The following is a 16617-nucleotide window of genomic DNA, read 5'->3' on the forward strand; positions in this document are numbered from 1 at the left end:
ACTCTATACGCATTTCCCAAAGACCAACTGCAGTCATGGTGCATAGTACAAAAATCAAGTATTCCCATCTCCCAGAGTTTGCAGCCCATTCTAATTGCTTGTGATCAGAAAGGATGCTCCATGGTGGAATACTGTTCAATCAACTTCTTACTTAATAAAGTGGACTATAGCTGTTCCTTTATGTCTAGAGCTATGCTACAGCAAGCCGCTTCATTACCTGTCTGTGGTCTTGTCAGTTATCTGACTGAGACAGTTGTGGCTCTTTAGGTATATAGTTTAGGACAATACTGAAGACCAACTATAAACTCTATCTGCCAATGAAGGATGGGTAATCATGGTGGAGGATTCTATAGACTTCTGTTCAATAACTGCTTAGGGTATTATTGCATTCAACATTAGAGTTTAACCTGGACCAAAGTTGAGAAAGTGTAGCACTCACATGGGAAGGCACAATTTATAGCATGCCCAATTCTTTTTTCATCCACTGGCTCAGTAGCTGAAGAAAGCTTTTAGAACACGTGGCTTTAGCAAACTTGTCATCGGATTCTCTTTTGTGATACAAGATGTTCAGTGTCTAGTCCTCCTTACTTCCTTGGGTTCTGGACATTATTGCTTGAAAGATATAATTACACTGATTATAATATAGAAGACCTAAAACCAGCTGGAAAAGTCTCTCCTTCAAATTTTTTAAGAAAAAAAACTAATTATATCACAGAAGCAAAAACATGGTAATTAAAGTGACCGTTATATATCAGGCCTCCTATAATTATTGTTATTCATTTTGGCAACTAGGAGTTTAGGGATTTGAATTTTATTTTCCAAGCCATAAGTGTGAGAAAAACAATTTACTTAATTCATTGCTGATCACTGGAAATTAATTTTCACCAATTTCTTTAGACTGCATTGGAAGACTACATTGTTTCTCTTTATTCTTGTCAATAATTTTTAAGGGATAGTTAGCCTGTCTGTTTTCTGAAGCTTCCCTGACAAACACTCTTCCTGGCGTGTGCCAATCATAAGACTCAATGCAAAGCCTAGAAGGTACTCATATTCTCCAAACAGCTGTTTTCTTTTGTTGTTGTTTTTCATCCGGAGCAAGAGAAAGTTAACTCCAGAGAATTGCTTGAACGCGTCTGAACAATTTGTTAAATTTCCCAGTATTGACTGCCACAGTCATTTACTAAATACTGCTAAATCTGTGGCCAAACTGTTAAGACTCCATCTAATAACTACTCTATATTAAAGTGTCATCCACAGCGTGAGAAGATATAATATGTGAAAATAAAAACACTAGAAGAAAATGGCAGGGAAGAGTCACAGAATTTCTACAACATAGAAAGATGAAGACCAAGGAAGGAGAGTAAGAAGTGAGTTACCATTTTATGAAAAGCCAGAGGAAAAATAAACGCTATTCTATGCAACTATGATATATCATTTTTATTAGTGGTATATTTTTCTCCATCTCCTTACTTTTAACTTACCCAAATCTTTATGATCAATGTGAATTTCTCAGAGACAACATATAGTTGACATTACCTTCTTATTCACTCTGAGAATCTCAATATTTTAATTGGCGCATTTAATCCATCTACACTTGAAGTGATTATTAATATAGTTGTATTAATACCTACCATCTTTGTAACTGTTATCGATTTGTTATGTTTGTTCTATGATTCATTTTTCCCTCTTTTACTGCCTTATTTGGTTTTAACCAAGCATTTTCTAAAATTTCATTATGTCCCCTCTCTTAACATATCATTTATTTAAAAAAAAAAATTCGTGGTTACCCTAGAATTTACAATGTATTTTTTAAATAACCTAAAGCAACTGTCAAATAACACTATGCTTCTTCACATGTAGTATAAGTACCATATAAGAAAGTATTTCTGGTTCCACTTTCCCATCCTTTGTGACACTGCTGTCTTTCATTTTACTTATCCATGTGCTATAATCAATGAATACGTTGTTACTATTATTATACAGTTTTATCTTTTAGATTAATTAAGAATAAGAAAAATAAAAGGTTTTATGATCTTCATTTCTTATTGCTCTGACACCCTTACTTTTGAAGCAAATCAGTATTTTCCACCCTAAAATATGGCACTTTGGCATAATGATTACTTTACGCTAAAGACATTTGAGATTCAACAGGTGCAGAAAAGAAGCCTTCTTGGAGCCTCCCTTATATGAACAAAAGGAGCAACTTCTTGGAAACATGTCTGCCCTAAATTCTTCTTCAGGACAGATTTACTCCCAGACAAGAGAACCTAAACCAAAACCCACCTCCAGCAGTTTGGATTCATGGCCCTAAAGGAGACAGACCACTTAAACTTGTATAGACAAATATTATCACAGATTTTTTTAATCTCCTTTTTGTTCTGCTGAAAATTTGATAATCTTTCTAAATAGTCATTTGCTTTACCATAAGGGCTTTTCTCCTACTCCCCTTCACCTATTAAGATGGCATAAGCCCCAAATTCTAATCACCCTTTTGAGTTACACATCACTGAGCTCTACCATGTGTATGCACATTGCACATGTAAGTAAGTTGCTGTCTCCTCCTGTTGATCTGCTTTTTGTCACTTTAATTCATAGGCCCAATTTACAGAACCTAAAAGGAGAGAGGAAAAACTTTTCCTCCTGTACATTTAATTTATATCCAAGTTACTCAACTGTATCTTTTTTATTTTTTATTTTGCCTGAAGTTTTTAACATGTTTCTTACAGGGCAGATCTCCTGGTAATGAATTCCCTCAATTTTTGTTGGTCTGAGAATGTCTTTATTCTCTTCCCTTTTTGAAATATAATATTGTTGAATATAGAATTCTAGGTTGGTGCTGTCTTCCTTTCAACATTTTAAAAGTTTAACTGCACTCTCTTCTTTCTGGCATGTTTTCTGATAAGAACTGTGCTATAATTTTTAGCTTTATCACTCTGCAGACGAGGTGAATTTTTTCGTCTTGCTTTTTTCAGAATTTTGACTTTTTGCAGTTTGATATGACACACCCAGGTTTGGAAGGGTTTTTTTGAAATTTATTCTGCTTGGTGGTTCTCTAAGCTTCCTGGATTTGTAGGTTGGTGTCTCTCATTAATTTTGGAAGATTATTAGCAATTTTTACATCAAATACTTCTGCTCTATTCTCTGTTCCTTCTCCTTTTAGTATTTCAACTATGTGTATGTTACATCTTTTGATAATGTGTCACAATTTTTTAAATCAATTTTGCGTTATAGCTTAGGAAGTTTCTATTGACCTATCTTCAACTTCACTTTTTTTCCCTCAGCTGTGTCAAATCAATTGATGAGTCCCCAAGGGGCATTCTTCATTTATGTTACTGTATTTTTTCCCTTATGATTCTTGCTTATAGTTTCTATCCCTCTGCTCACATTGCACCTGTTTTTGCATATTGTCTAGCTTTTCCATTATAGCCCTTGACATGTTAGTCATAGTTATTTTAAATACACTGCCTGATAATTCCAGTATCTGTGCCATATCTAAGTTTGTTTCAGAAGATTATTTTTTCTATAGACTTTTTCTTGCCTTTTGGCATGCATTGTACGTTTTTGTTGAAGGCTGGAGATATATTATCATGTAATAGAAACTGAAGATTCAGATAGGTCATTAGTGTGACAATTTATGTTAATCTGGTGAATTATTTCATTCTTATAGCGCTATAAAGATACTACCCGAAACTGGGTAATTTATAAACAAAAGAGGTTCAGTTGACTCACATTTCTGCATAGCTTGGAGGCCTCAGGAAACTTGTAATCATAGCAGAAGGGGAAGAAGGCACTTTCTTCTCAAGGTGGCAGGAGAGAGTATGTGCATGATTGAGGAAGTGCCACACTTTAAAACCATCAGCTCTCATGAGAACTCACTCACTATCATGAGAGCAGCTTGGAGAAACTGACCCCATGATCCAATCACCTCCCACCTGGCCCCTGCCTCAACACATGGGGATTATAGGGGTTACAATTCGGGTGATATTTGAGTGGGAACACAGAGCCAAAGCATATCATTCCACCTCCCCTCCGCTCCCAAATCTGATGTCTTTACACATTTTAAAACTAATCATGCCTTCCTAACAGTTCCCCAAAGTCTTAACTCATTCCAGCATTAACCCAAAAATCCAAGTCCAAAGTCTCATCTCAGACAAGGCAAGTCCCTTCTGCCTAGGAGCCTGTAAAATAAAAGCGAATTAGTTACTTCCAAGATACAATGGGGATACAGGCATTGGATAAATGCTCCCATTCACAATGGGAGAAATTGGTCAAAACAAAGGGGCTTCAGGCCTCTTGCAAGTCCAAAATCCAGCAGGGTAGTCATTAAATCTTAAAGCTCCAAAATAATCTCCTTTGACTCCATGTCTCACATCCAGGTCATATTGATGCAAGGGATGGGCTTCCCTCACTTTGGGTAGCTCTTTCAGTCTAGCATTGAGTGCCTGTGGCTTTTCAAGGTACATGGTACAAGCTGTTGATGGACCTACCATTCTGGGGTCTAGAAGACAGTGGCCCTCTTCTCAAAACTCCACTAGGCTGTGCCCCAGTGGGGACTCTGTGTAAGGTCTCCAACCCCATATTTCCCATCCTCACTGTCCTAGCAGAGGTTCTCCACAAGGGCTCTGCCCCTGCAGCAGACTTCTTCCTGGACATCCAGGCATTTCCATACAGCCTCTAAAACCTAGGCGGAGGTTCCCAAACTTCAATTCTTGACTTCTGTGCACCTGCATGACCAACATCACATGGAAGCCACCAAGGCTTGGGGCTTGCACCCTCTGAAGCAAGAGCCTGAGCTGTACCTTATCCCCTTTTAGCCATGACTGGAGCTGAAGCAGCTAGGATGCAGGGCACCATGTCCTGAGGCTATGCAGAGCAGAGGCCCTGGGCCCAGCCCACAAAACCATTTTTCCTTCTAGGCTTTCAGATCTGTGATGGGAGGGGCTGCCAGGAAGCCCTCTGACATGTCCTGGAAACATTTTCTCCATTGTGTTGGCAGTTAACATTTGGCTCTTCGTTACTTATGCAAATTTCTGCAGCAGGCTTGAGCTTCTCCCCAGGAAATGGATTTTTCTTTTCTACCACATGGTCAGGCTGCGAATTTTCCAAACTTTTATGCTCTGCTTCCCTTTTAAACATAAGTTCCAATTACAAACTATCTCTTTGTGAACACATAAAATTGAATGCTGTCAGAATAATCCAAATCACATATAGAATGCTGTGCTGCTTAGAAAATTTTTTTTCTGCCAGATGCCTTAAATCATCTCTCTCAAGTTCAAAGTTCCACAGATCTCTAGGGCAGGGGAAAAATGTCACCAGTCTCTTTGCTAAAGCGTAGCATGAGTGACCTTTACTCCAGTTCCCAGTAAGTTCCACATCTCTATCTGAGACCACGTCAGCCTGGACATCATTGTTCACATCACTATCAACATTTTGGTCAAAACCATTCAAGTATCTAGGAAGCCCCAAACTTTCCCATATCTTCCTGTCTTTTTTCTGAGCGCCTGCAACCTCCGACCATTACCCAGTTCCAAAGTCACTTCCATATTTTCAAGTATTTTTATTGCAGTACCCCACTCTCTGCAGTAACCAAAATACTGTGTTAATTCAGTCTCACACTGCTGTAAAGATGCTACCCAAGACTGGGTAATTTATAAACAAAGGAGGTTTAATAGATTCACAGTTCCATACAGCTGGGGAGGCCTCAGGAAACTTACAATCATGGCAGGAGGGGAAGCAGGCACCTTCTTCACAAGGCGGCGAGAGAGTGTGAGCATGATCAAGGAAGTGCCACACTTTAAAACCATCAGATCTCTGAGAATTCACTCATTATCATGAGAATAGCATGGGGGAAAGCGCCCCCATGATCCAATCACCTCCCACCTGGCCCCTCCCTCGACATGTGGGATTATGGGGATTACAATTCAAGATGAGATTTGGGTGGGGACACAGAGCCAAACTATATCATCTGGTCAGGAATTGGGTGTGTTTAATATTTGCTATAACTATAAGCACCAGAGACTTCAAATTCCTTAAGTATGCTTCTTTTTATCTACCCTCTTGGCTGTGGGGCTTCTCTATGTGCTTTCAGCTATTATCACTGTTATTTCACTGAAACCTTTTGGTGCAGTGTTAGGGTATGGGGGCGAGGGGCTTCTGTAATGCTTAGATTCTCTCTCTATCTGTAAGCAGGCTTGTATCTCAGGACTCTGGCCTTCACAAGTTTTTCTTTCCCTCCTACAGTGGTTTATCTTTTCTCCCCTGTTCCCTACTCCCTTCCCAATCTATTTTCTCTAAACCTTGTCTCCTGTTGACTATCTTTTTAGTTCTTCACTTAGTTAAAACAAGAAAATGAAGGAAGTTTAAGAGAATAGGAAGAATTTTCCTTCCTCCTGCTGGGATAAGATTTCAGAATTGTGCTCTGGCAAAGTCCTTTCCTCTGCAGAATGTGCCTGTATCATAAAGTCTCAGGGCATATTTCAAAATGATTACTTTTTCTCTCTCCCTGCCAGGGTCACCAGAGGATCTTTCTTGGAACTTTACTATGTAAACCTGGTGGGGTTCCAGAAAGAAAAACCCAGAAAAGTATGGCCTAACCCCACCCCAACAAACATACACCAGACTAAGTCCTACTCCCAAGAAAGTCCACACTCATCCTACAGCAAATTGTCAAAATCTCATCTAAGTGTTGCTGTGAGTTTACAGCTCCAGTGCCTTCCGCTCCAGGTAAGCAAACTCAGTGAATGCATCGTTCTGTATCTTCTTGCCTCTTGAGAATTCAGGGTAAATCTAAAGACTCAGTTCTCCAATGAGTCCAAGCAACGTGATGAGTTTGTCCAGGGTTTTTTTTTTGTTGTTGTTGTAAGGATGAGAGTGACAGCTTCTTTTTTTTTTTTTTTTTTTTTTTTTGAGACGGAGTCTCGCTCTGTCGCCCAGGCTGGAGTGCAGTGGCCGGATCTCAGCTCACTGCAAGCTCCGCCTCCCGGGTTCACGCCATTCTCCGGCCTCAGCCTCCCGAGTAGCTGGGACTACAGGCGCCCGCCACCTCGCCCGGCTAGGTTTTTTTTTGTATTTCTTAATAGAGACGGGGTTTCACCGTGTTAGCCAGGATGGTTTCGATCTCCTGACCTCGTGATCCGCCCGTCTCGGCCTCCCAAAGTGCTGGGATTACAGGCTTGAGCCACCGCGCCCGGCAAGAGTGACAGCTTCTAAGCTCTTTACATGTGAGAGCTAAAACTGAAAGGAATCATCCTTTTTAGATAAAGGCACTTTGGTAAGAAAATGAATAAACAATAAATTAAAATTTGATTAACAAGACATAGTCAAAGTCTATGAAGTCCTTTTGGAAATTTTATTTTTTATTTCTGGTATTTAAGTTCCATCTGTAGTTAATGGAAAGTAACAAAAGTTTCCAGATTTCCTTTCCACTCTACTTCCCATAATGTTACCACAAATGCTAATCCATTTAATACTCTTTGGGTGGGAGAAAATGTCCCATACCAAAAATTTTAGGAAATATTAGGCTCTATATCGCTTTAACAAAAATCAAAATGTATGCTTGTTATAATAAAGTCTCAAAAAAATCCTGCATTAAAAGGCACATGTTCATGTTATTTATACCAAGTGTTTCCCAGACTTATCTGACTATGGAATCCTTTTATTCCCTTCTTATTTCCTAGCAACATCTTGATAGACAAAATAATGACACCCAAAGATGTCCATATCCTAATTCCCAGAATTTATTAATATATTACCTTACTGGCTAAAGGGACTTTGCAGATGTGATTACATTAAGGATTTTGACATGTAGTGATTATCGTGAATTAACTAGGTAGCTAAAATATATTATCACAAGGGTCCTTGAGGGGTCAGAGGTAGAGAAAAGGCAAAAACATGAAGGAAAGGAAGAAAGATTTGAACATGTTATACTGCTAGCTTTGAAGATGGAGGAAGAGGCCACAAGGCAAGGAATGAGGGGAGTCTTTCGAAACTGAAAAAAGCATGAAATAGATTCTCTGCTTGTGCCTCTGAAAGAACCAGCCATTCTGACACCTTGGGGTTTTGTTTTGTTTTGTTTTGTTTTCTGTTTTTTTTTTAGCACAGTAAGATTGATTTGGAACTTCTGACTCATACAACTGTAAGATAATTAATTTATATTGCTTTAAGCCACTAAATTTGTAGTAATTTATTCCAACAGTAATAAGAAACAAATACAACATCTCATTGTGTTAGTTTTGAATGACATACCCTCTGGGAAATACTACACTATGTTAGGATTATCAGGGATAGGAAGAGAAACAGACTGTCTGTACTCTTAATAATTGTGAAAATAGCTTTAGTAGTCGCATGGCAAATTTGTATATGATTTGTATAGTTAAAAGTATCTAAACAATTTAATGTGAAAATGTAATGAAAAAATATGCATTTCCCTTTTCTAAAGTATTAATTTCTAGGCATATTAGCACTGTGGAAATAGATGTGGTATTTTTATCTCTAATCTCATTCATAAATTCACAGGTGCTATCTCATTTTATTTTCTCAAAATAACTAGGAATAAAAGTACTAATACCATCATACTCACCTCAGAAATAGGAAAACTGGTACTCCACGAGTTAGCAGCCTAAACCTACCACCTTCTCTATGTATAAAATCTTCATTCTGTAGGCAATTTAAAACTGGTAAGGTCTGTGAGCAGTGGTGTGGCATGATCAAACCTGTGATTTCACTGTCCTTTTTATGGCTTATCCTGAATCACTAGAGATGCCAAATAGAGATTAGCAATAACAGCTGTCTTCACTCCTATGAGAATATTCATCTTACCAACAGAAAACTAAATACAGGTCAAGTACAATTGCTTTTAGCAATGAATAAGTCACAAAACATTGAGTTAAAACTACTAGAATTGCCAGGACGAGAATTTAGAAGGTTAAAAGAAAACAGTTATTTACCCACACACCCTAATCCACAGAAAACAAAAGCATGTTGTCACTGAGAATGCTTCCTTGGTACATGGTAGTAACAGAATCTGTATCTCATCTTTGCTTAGAGGCTCTGAAACAAACACCAGGACCCTAAAGCAAAATGAGGACCCAAGTCTATAAATATTTTCAACAAATATTACTTATTTGATCCCTGAATTCTAAGTTCTTATGAAACTTTGTTTTAATACAGATAGAAGAATAAAAGTCATCATTTAAGTGATTATTTAAGTCATAAACCTTGAGAAATGGTTATCAGAGGCAGCTAATGACCTAGCCTCTTAGCTAATGGAGGTTAACACTCCAATAAACCATTTGTTAACTGCAGCAAGTGACTGATTACAAAAGAATTATGGCTATCATAACTCTGTTTTATGAGTGGTAGTGGGGAAAGACACAGTTGGATGGGGACAGAGTACACAAGTGCGCCAAAAGGTGACTATAGAGAAAATAATTGCAACCTGTCACTAAAAGATTCCCCTTACAAGGAATAAGAAGGGAAGGGGAGCCACATGATATAAGTATATAGTGAATCAGAACACAGGAAATGTTAGTCTGGGTAGAAAAGTAAAAATTCCCAAAACTAAGCCTGCCTAATGCACTCATAAGTGTCCTCAGTAAAATGGACATTGAATACTCTGATGAAAGCTTGAAGCCACCCACACACTGAGCATGGGGAGAATTTTTGCCTTCACAAAGAAGTCTTTCCAAATGCAATAAAAATACATCTCAAAAATGTGTATTTTGAGGTTGAAAATTGAAATCCTGTGTCCCTGACAATTATTGAGATTTTTTTAATGAGGACATTTTTAAAGAGGAGTAGGCACTATCTTTCTAAATTGGAAAGTCAAGAACACGCAGTTTCAGTTAGGATTATATTTAATGATTCTGAGGAAAAAATAGTCAAAATAAACCGCTTGCTTAAGACAGATTTTTTTTTTTTTGACTTGTATTAAAAAGTCCATGCTGATGGATGAGTTCAGCCACATAAAGTCATCAAAGGTCCAGGTTTCTTCTCAGACACCATTCCAGTATCTCCAGGATGTGGTTTTTCCCTCATAAAGATGACTACAGGAGCTTCAGCCACCAAATTGGAGTTCTAGGCAACAAGATGAAGAGAAGAAGAAAGTCCTGACCTTCTGTGTAGTAAAGAATTAACCTTATCCAAAGAGCAGTCTGGCTTTTGCCCTCAGTTACTGGGAGGTAATCTCTTAGTCCCTGAAATCTTCTGTGTGATAGGACTGTGTTTGTTTGCCTGGGCATTTTGGCCACTGGACAGTCTAACAATGTGATGTATGATGGAGGCCACCTGATATCCATTCTGATTGCTGGAGTTGTTAACCAACAACCTCTACCAGCGGATGGAGACTACAGATCAGTCACACAGGCAATATGTGATAGAGCCCAAATAAAAACTCTGGATGCCAGTCGGGTGCACTGGCTCAAGCCTGCAATCCCAGCACTTTAGGAGGCCGAGGCGGGCGAATCACAAGGTCAGCAGATCGAGACCATCCTGGCTAACATGGTGAAACCCCATCTCTACTAAAAATACAAAAAAATAGCCAGGCATGGTGGCATGCACCCGTAGTCCCAGACACTCGGGAGGCTGAGGCAGGAGAATCACTTGAACCTGGGAGGCAGAGGTTGCAATGAGCCAAGATCACACCACTGCACTCCAGCCTGGGCAACAGAGCAAGACTGGGTCTCAAAACAAACAAACAAACAAAAAACAAACTCTGGATGCCGGGGCTTGAGTGAGCTTCTCTGGATGGCAATACTTCAAGTGTATTGTCACACATCATAGCCAGAAGGAGGAAACACTGTCCATAACTTTACGGGGAGAGAGCAATTAGAAGTTCTGTATTTGGACCTGTCCTGAACCCTGTCTTACACATTTTTTACACTGAATAATTTTAATCTGTATCCTTTTCCTGTAATAAACCATACCTGGAACTAGAGCTACTTTACTCCGTGAGTTCTGTGACTGCTTATAGTGAATTATTAAACCTGAGGATGATTTCGGAACCTCCAAATTTAAAATTGGTGTCAAATGTGAGGAAAGTCATGTTATCTGTGCTCCCTCTAAACTGCATAATTAGCTAAAACTATTACATTCTCCTTTTTTAAATGGACATTCCAGAGGTACCATATAACTCATCTACTCACTTCTCATTGGCCAGAACCTAGTCATATGGACACACCTATCTGCAAAGGAGACTGGGAAATGTAGTCTTTTGTCTGGGTATGTTTCTACTCTTAACAAATCAGGTTCTGTTACTTAGAAAGAGACAAATAATGGACTCAGACACTGCGATAAATCTACCTTCTATAAAAACACTGCAAAATATCTATAGTAATAAAAATTCTTCATTCACATATATATATGATAAGCAAAATTAGAAATCATGATGTTTTGAAGCAAATAATTTTTATTTAACAGAAAGCTTTAGTGTCAAATATCACTTTTTGCCATATAAAATTTTTTGTTGCTTCCAAGCATGATAACTTGACCTTTTACATGCTAAACATATTACAGTAGTTTCTTCTTATAAAATTGCATTTTCCATGGCTTTAGTTTCTCGTGGTCAACTGTGGTCCAAAAATAGGTGGATACAGAACAGTAAGATATTTTGAGACAGAGAGAGACCACATTCATATAACTTTTATTATAATATATGGTTATAATTATTACATTTCCTTATTAGTTATTATCAATCTCCTATTGTGCCTATCTATTAAAACTTATCAAGGGTATGTATATAGGAAAAACATGTATACAGAGTTTGATTCTACCTGTGGTTTCAGGCATCCACTGGGGGTCTTGGAATGAATCCTCCATGGATAAGGGAAGACTACAATAGTCTCGATATTTGCAAAAAAACAGAAGCAATAGGGTAGCAACTACATGTCAAGTGTGATGTGTTTGGAGTCATATAAAAGTTAATACTGTATCGGGGGAGTATTCTTTTCATTTTATAGGCAAGAAAACTGTAGCTCAGGGATGCCAATGTCTAACCCTCCAGAACTTGATAGATTCGGGGTCTAGTGTTCTTTTCAAATTATAGGCTTTCCACATAGACTCCAATTCACTGCTTTACCGAAGGTCAAGATGGATGCTATTTTAACTGGATAACAGCCTCTCACTACCTTGTTGGTCTGCTCTAATAGCACTGGAAGCACCTTTTGCTTCCCAAGGAAAGAAAGACTGTGTCCTAGATGAATTGTGTCAATAAACTGTTACAAGGCTACTTTTGCTCCTTCTGTCTCCTTTCAGACATGTATTTTATATCTGCCTTGTAAATTTAAGGCATGCAGTTGTTCTTTTTCAAGCTACATTTCTTTATGGTCCAGGAGTGATATTTCTAAATTCTACCCTGACTTCTCTGGACACCCATTCTTCCACAGGGTCACCTCTATTGATTCACAATGAATTGGCTTTAAATCTGCCCCCTGAGTCTCTTAATCAGTCTATGGCATATATGTCCCCTGCACTAGAATTCTTTAAATTTCCACATTGCAACCAATTTGTAGTAGGTATAGATTTCATCTGATAAACTCGTACACAAGAATGTAGCTTTCTTTATAGAACTAAATTGATTTTATTAAATTTATTTATCTCAAAATGCTGACAATAACCCACCCATCTCCTTTTCCCAGCGATGGCTCTGAGGTTTTCTGTTTGTTTCTTTATTTGTTTGTTTGTTGTTTATTTGTTTTTGCAGGGGGCGGGGGTTATATGGTTCCTATGAGGTGGAAGAGGTGGCAGAGGGTGTGCTTCTAGTCCTTCCTGTAGTTGTCTCTCCACACTGCATCTATGAGACATCCTCATCCCCCTATAGTTTTTGTTATCGACCAAGTGCAGATCAATGCTGGTGAGCCTAATCTCAACTCCACAGTCTCATCAAATCCGCTGCCCTCTAGCAACCACATCGAAGTCTTCCTAAACACTCGCGGAGACAATTTTCCTGCTTCCGCCCCTTGTGGAGATTCCAGGAACTCTGTACTGATAGGCCACACCTGTCTACTGAGGCATTTCATATAGCTGCTTCTCCAGCATGCCAAGCAATGGGAACTCCAAGGCCTCACAGCTTCCAAGGCCTCTGTCTAGCAGAGGACACAGGCTTTCTCTGCTCAGTTCTACCAACCCTATATAAGACTTCTGTTTTTTTCACCATATCCTCTCATCCTCCCATGAGAAGACAGGTTCCAAGTCCCTTCTTCAGAAACCCACCAGTATCTACACTTTCCTTCATTCCCTCTGTTCTGGGAAATTTTTCTAGTCTCAGGATCCAAAAGTGCCAGATACGAGTGGTTACATATCTCTATATCCTCAGTGGTTTCATGGTTTGAATTTTCTTTTTCGTTTTTTCTTTTTTTTTTTTTTTTTTTTTTTTTTTTTGAGACAGAGTCTCACTCTGTCTCCCAGGCTGGAGTGCAGTGGCACAATCTCTGTTCACGGCAACCACCACCTCCTGGCTTTAAGTGATTTTCCTGCCTCAGCCTCCCTAATAGGTGGGATTACAGGCACCTGCCATTATGCCCAGCTAATTTTTTAATTTTTAGTAGAGACGGGATTTCACCATGTTGGCCAGGCTGGTTTTGAACTCCTGACTTCAAGTGTTTTGTCTGCCTCAGCCTCCCAAAGTGCTGGGATTACAGGTGTGAGCCACCGCACCCTGCCTGAATTTTCAAAATGCAAAAGCCTTGACTTTTTCTGCCGTAACAACCCTTTTCTGGGTCATGGGTATTGGGTCCACCGAGGCATAGTGCAGTCACCTTCAAGTAGCGCTCCCAGCACAACAGCATCAGCATTATCGGGGAACTTGTTAGAATGCACAATTTTAGTCCTCACCTCAGACCTACTGACTCCAAAGCTCTGGGAGTGACACTCAGAAACCTGTGATTTAAGGAGCCCCCCAGGTGATTCTAATGCAAGCTCAAGATTGAGAAACATAGTGCAAGCTTAGCTTCTAGAGTCAGACTTCTTCGGTCTTATAAGCTGTGTGACTCAGGACAAGAGGCTTAACATCTCTGTGCCTAGGTTACCACATCTATGAAATAAAGGTGATATTTGTATTTGCCTCAGATTGAGCCTTTTGTTATGAGTACATGGGTTAATACATATAAAGTACTTAGCATAGAACCTGGCATATAATAAGAACTAAAAATAGGTACTACTTTTATTATTATATCTTCTGACTGAATCTTAAATTGTGGGAGGGGCTGGTTGACAGGAGATGTCAGCGAAAGAGACATCAGTTACTATTTCAAATACACCAACCCACAAAATGTGAAGGAACTAAAACAGCCTCTTTCAATTTCTTTAAATTTATTATATAATTCTCATTTTGTGTTAGTTGGCCTTCTCACTTTTTTTAACTCCATATTAAAGATTGCATGGACCCACACAAAAAAGGTTGTCTGAAATAAATCATTCAGTACTCTTACCATAAGAATACCATAATTATATTGGGACTAATTTTGATAGCTGTCAAACTTCATTTCATCCACCTGCAAGCAACTGACCAAAGCACTTGTTTACTGGTTTTATGCATTCAGATATTGTGTGAAAGAATCAAACCACTGGCTGAGAAATTGGAAAGACTTTTAAAATGCAAATTCATTTCCCTCAATAGGATTTGACCTGTATTACCATATACTGGCTGAGATTGCTCTGGAGTCAATTACCTATACTGAAAAAAAAAAAAAATATTGCTCACTCATTTACACATGAGGTGAATTTAATTCTTCAAGGAGGTCAGTGTTCCATTTAGTAATTTAAGTAATTTACTAAACATTAGGTATTTACTCCAGTTTGCAGGAAACACTCGTCTCACCTGATTCATCAGCACACCTCTAAAGATGAGATCAGTTGCAGATTGGGAAACTCATACCTTCTGCAACTTTGCGGAGCGATTACCTGTGTGACCAACGACCCATCTCCTATTTAAGAGGGAGTGTCATCCTGATATCAACATTCTCTGTGAAGTTTTTCCACAAATAAAGGTTAGCTTTGTTAATTAAAGTCAAGGAAAATTGATAATGACTGGAAATCTTGGCCTTTACGATTTTCTTGTAGGTTATAGTCAAGAAGGCAAGAAACAGGAAAAAAAAAATCTGTAAGAATTACCTATATCTGGCCAGGCGCAGTGCCTCATGCCTGTAATCCCTGCACTTTGGGAGGCCGAGGCAGGTGGATCACCTGAGGTCAGGAGTTTGAGACCAGCCTAGCCAACATGAGGAAATCCTGTCTCTACTAAAAATACAAAAATTAGCCAGGTATGATAGCACATGCCTGTAATCCCAGCTACTCGGGAGACTGAGGCAGGAGAATAGCTTGAACCTGGGGGTCAGAGGCTATAATGAGCTGAGATTGCACCACTGCACTCCACCCTGGGCAACAAGAGCGAAACTCCACCTCAAAAAAAAAATTACCTACATCTTCTAAATCTTCCAACCATCTGCTTCACTTTGGCTGGATTTCTCCTACCAAATTCACAATAAAGAATCGTTTCAGGCATCCTACTGAAATCAGAAAAATATGTTGGAAAAAAAAAAAGATACATTATCCATCTAATGTGAAACATTTGGGTATTCAGAAATATCACGTTTTTCTCTAATCTTTTAAGCTTCTTGTTGGTGATATTTGGTATCATGAAAACATGACAACAATGAATTTAAAACAAATTAAGTAAAATCACATTTTTAAGTTGGAGAGAACCCTACTGATTAACCATATCATCTAACTCTTTCATTTTAAATACAGGAAAACTCAAGGACTACTTGCAAACTTAAACCCTTCCTAAAACACTGTGGATTTACAAACATATAGATGTAAATTTACAGACTTTGCAAACCTAATCTTTTTGTAAGTAGTGATACATCTGCATTTTCTAAGGACTCTCCTGGCCATTGGGGTTTCAGAAGCTGAGAAAGACCTAGTCTCCAACTCACACAGCATCTACCATATAACAGAAGAAGTAAGACACAGCAAATTGTAACACAAGGCACTAGTTTAATTTGAGGGTAAGCATCCTAGAATGGACCGACAAGGCATTATACTTAAAGATAGGTGGAAGAGAGATGATGAAAGACCTCAAATACTATGCCAAGGGAACTGGACCTTATCTATTACCAACAACAAACTGAGTTTATCATATATCTCTGTGCCTAATGTGCTACATCATTTCACATAATCTTTTTTTTTTTTTTTTTTTTTTTTTTTTTGAGACGGAGTCTGGCTCTGTTGCCCAGGCTGGAATGCAGTGGTACTGTCTCAACTCACTGCAGCCTCCGCCTCCTGGGTCCAACCGATTCTCCTGCCTCAGCTTCCCAAGTAGCTGGGATTACAGGCACCTGCCACCATGCCTGGCTAATTTTTCAATTTTTAGTAGAGGCAGGGTTTTACCACACTGACCGGGCTGGTCTTGAACTCCTGACCTCGGGTGATCTGCCTGCCTCGGCCTCCCAAAGTGCTGGGATTTCAGGCATAAGCCACTGTGCCCAGCCTATGTAATCTTCATAATAACCCTGTGAGGTAGGTTCTATCATTTTTTTTATACATGAAGGAACCAAAGTAACAAGAGGTTAGTGAGTTGCCCAAGGTCAAACGGACAAATAGAAGAATATAGACTCAAACTTG

At 39.0% G+C, this 16617-nt stretch overlaps 1 long non-coding RNA gene across 1 annotated transcript in view; it reads right to left on the bottom strand.

Moving 5' to 3' along the window:
* Positions 1 to 589: 589 nt before the first annotated feature.
* LOC126958562 (uncharacterized) overlaps positions 590 to 16617 on the bottom strand; it is a 169992-nt gene continuing 153964 nt past the window's right edge. Inside the window, exon 3 of the long non-coding RNA XR_007727227.1 lies at positions 590 to 612. This is a non-coding gene — a long non-coding RNA (uncharacterized LOC126958562). The remainder of the gene's footprint in view (positions 613 to 16617) is intronic.

This window comes from Macaca thibetana, chromosome 7, assembly GCF_024542745.1.
Source record: "Macaca thibetana thibetana isolate TM-01 chromosome 7, ASM2454274v1, whole genome shotgun sequence".
Taxonomy (NCBI): Eukaryota; Metazoa; Chordata; class Mammalia; order Primates; family Cercopithecidae; genus Macaca; species Macaca thibetana.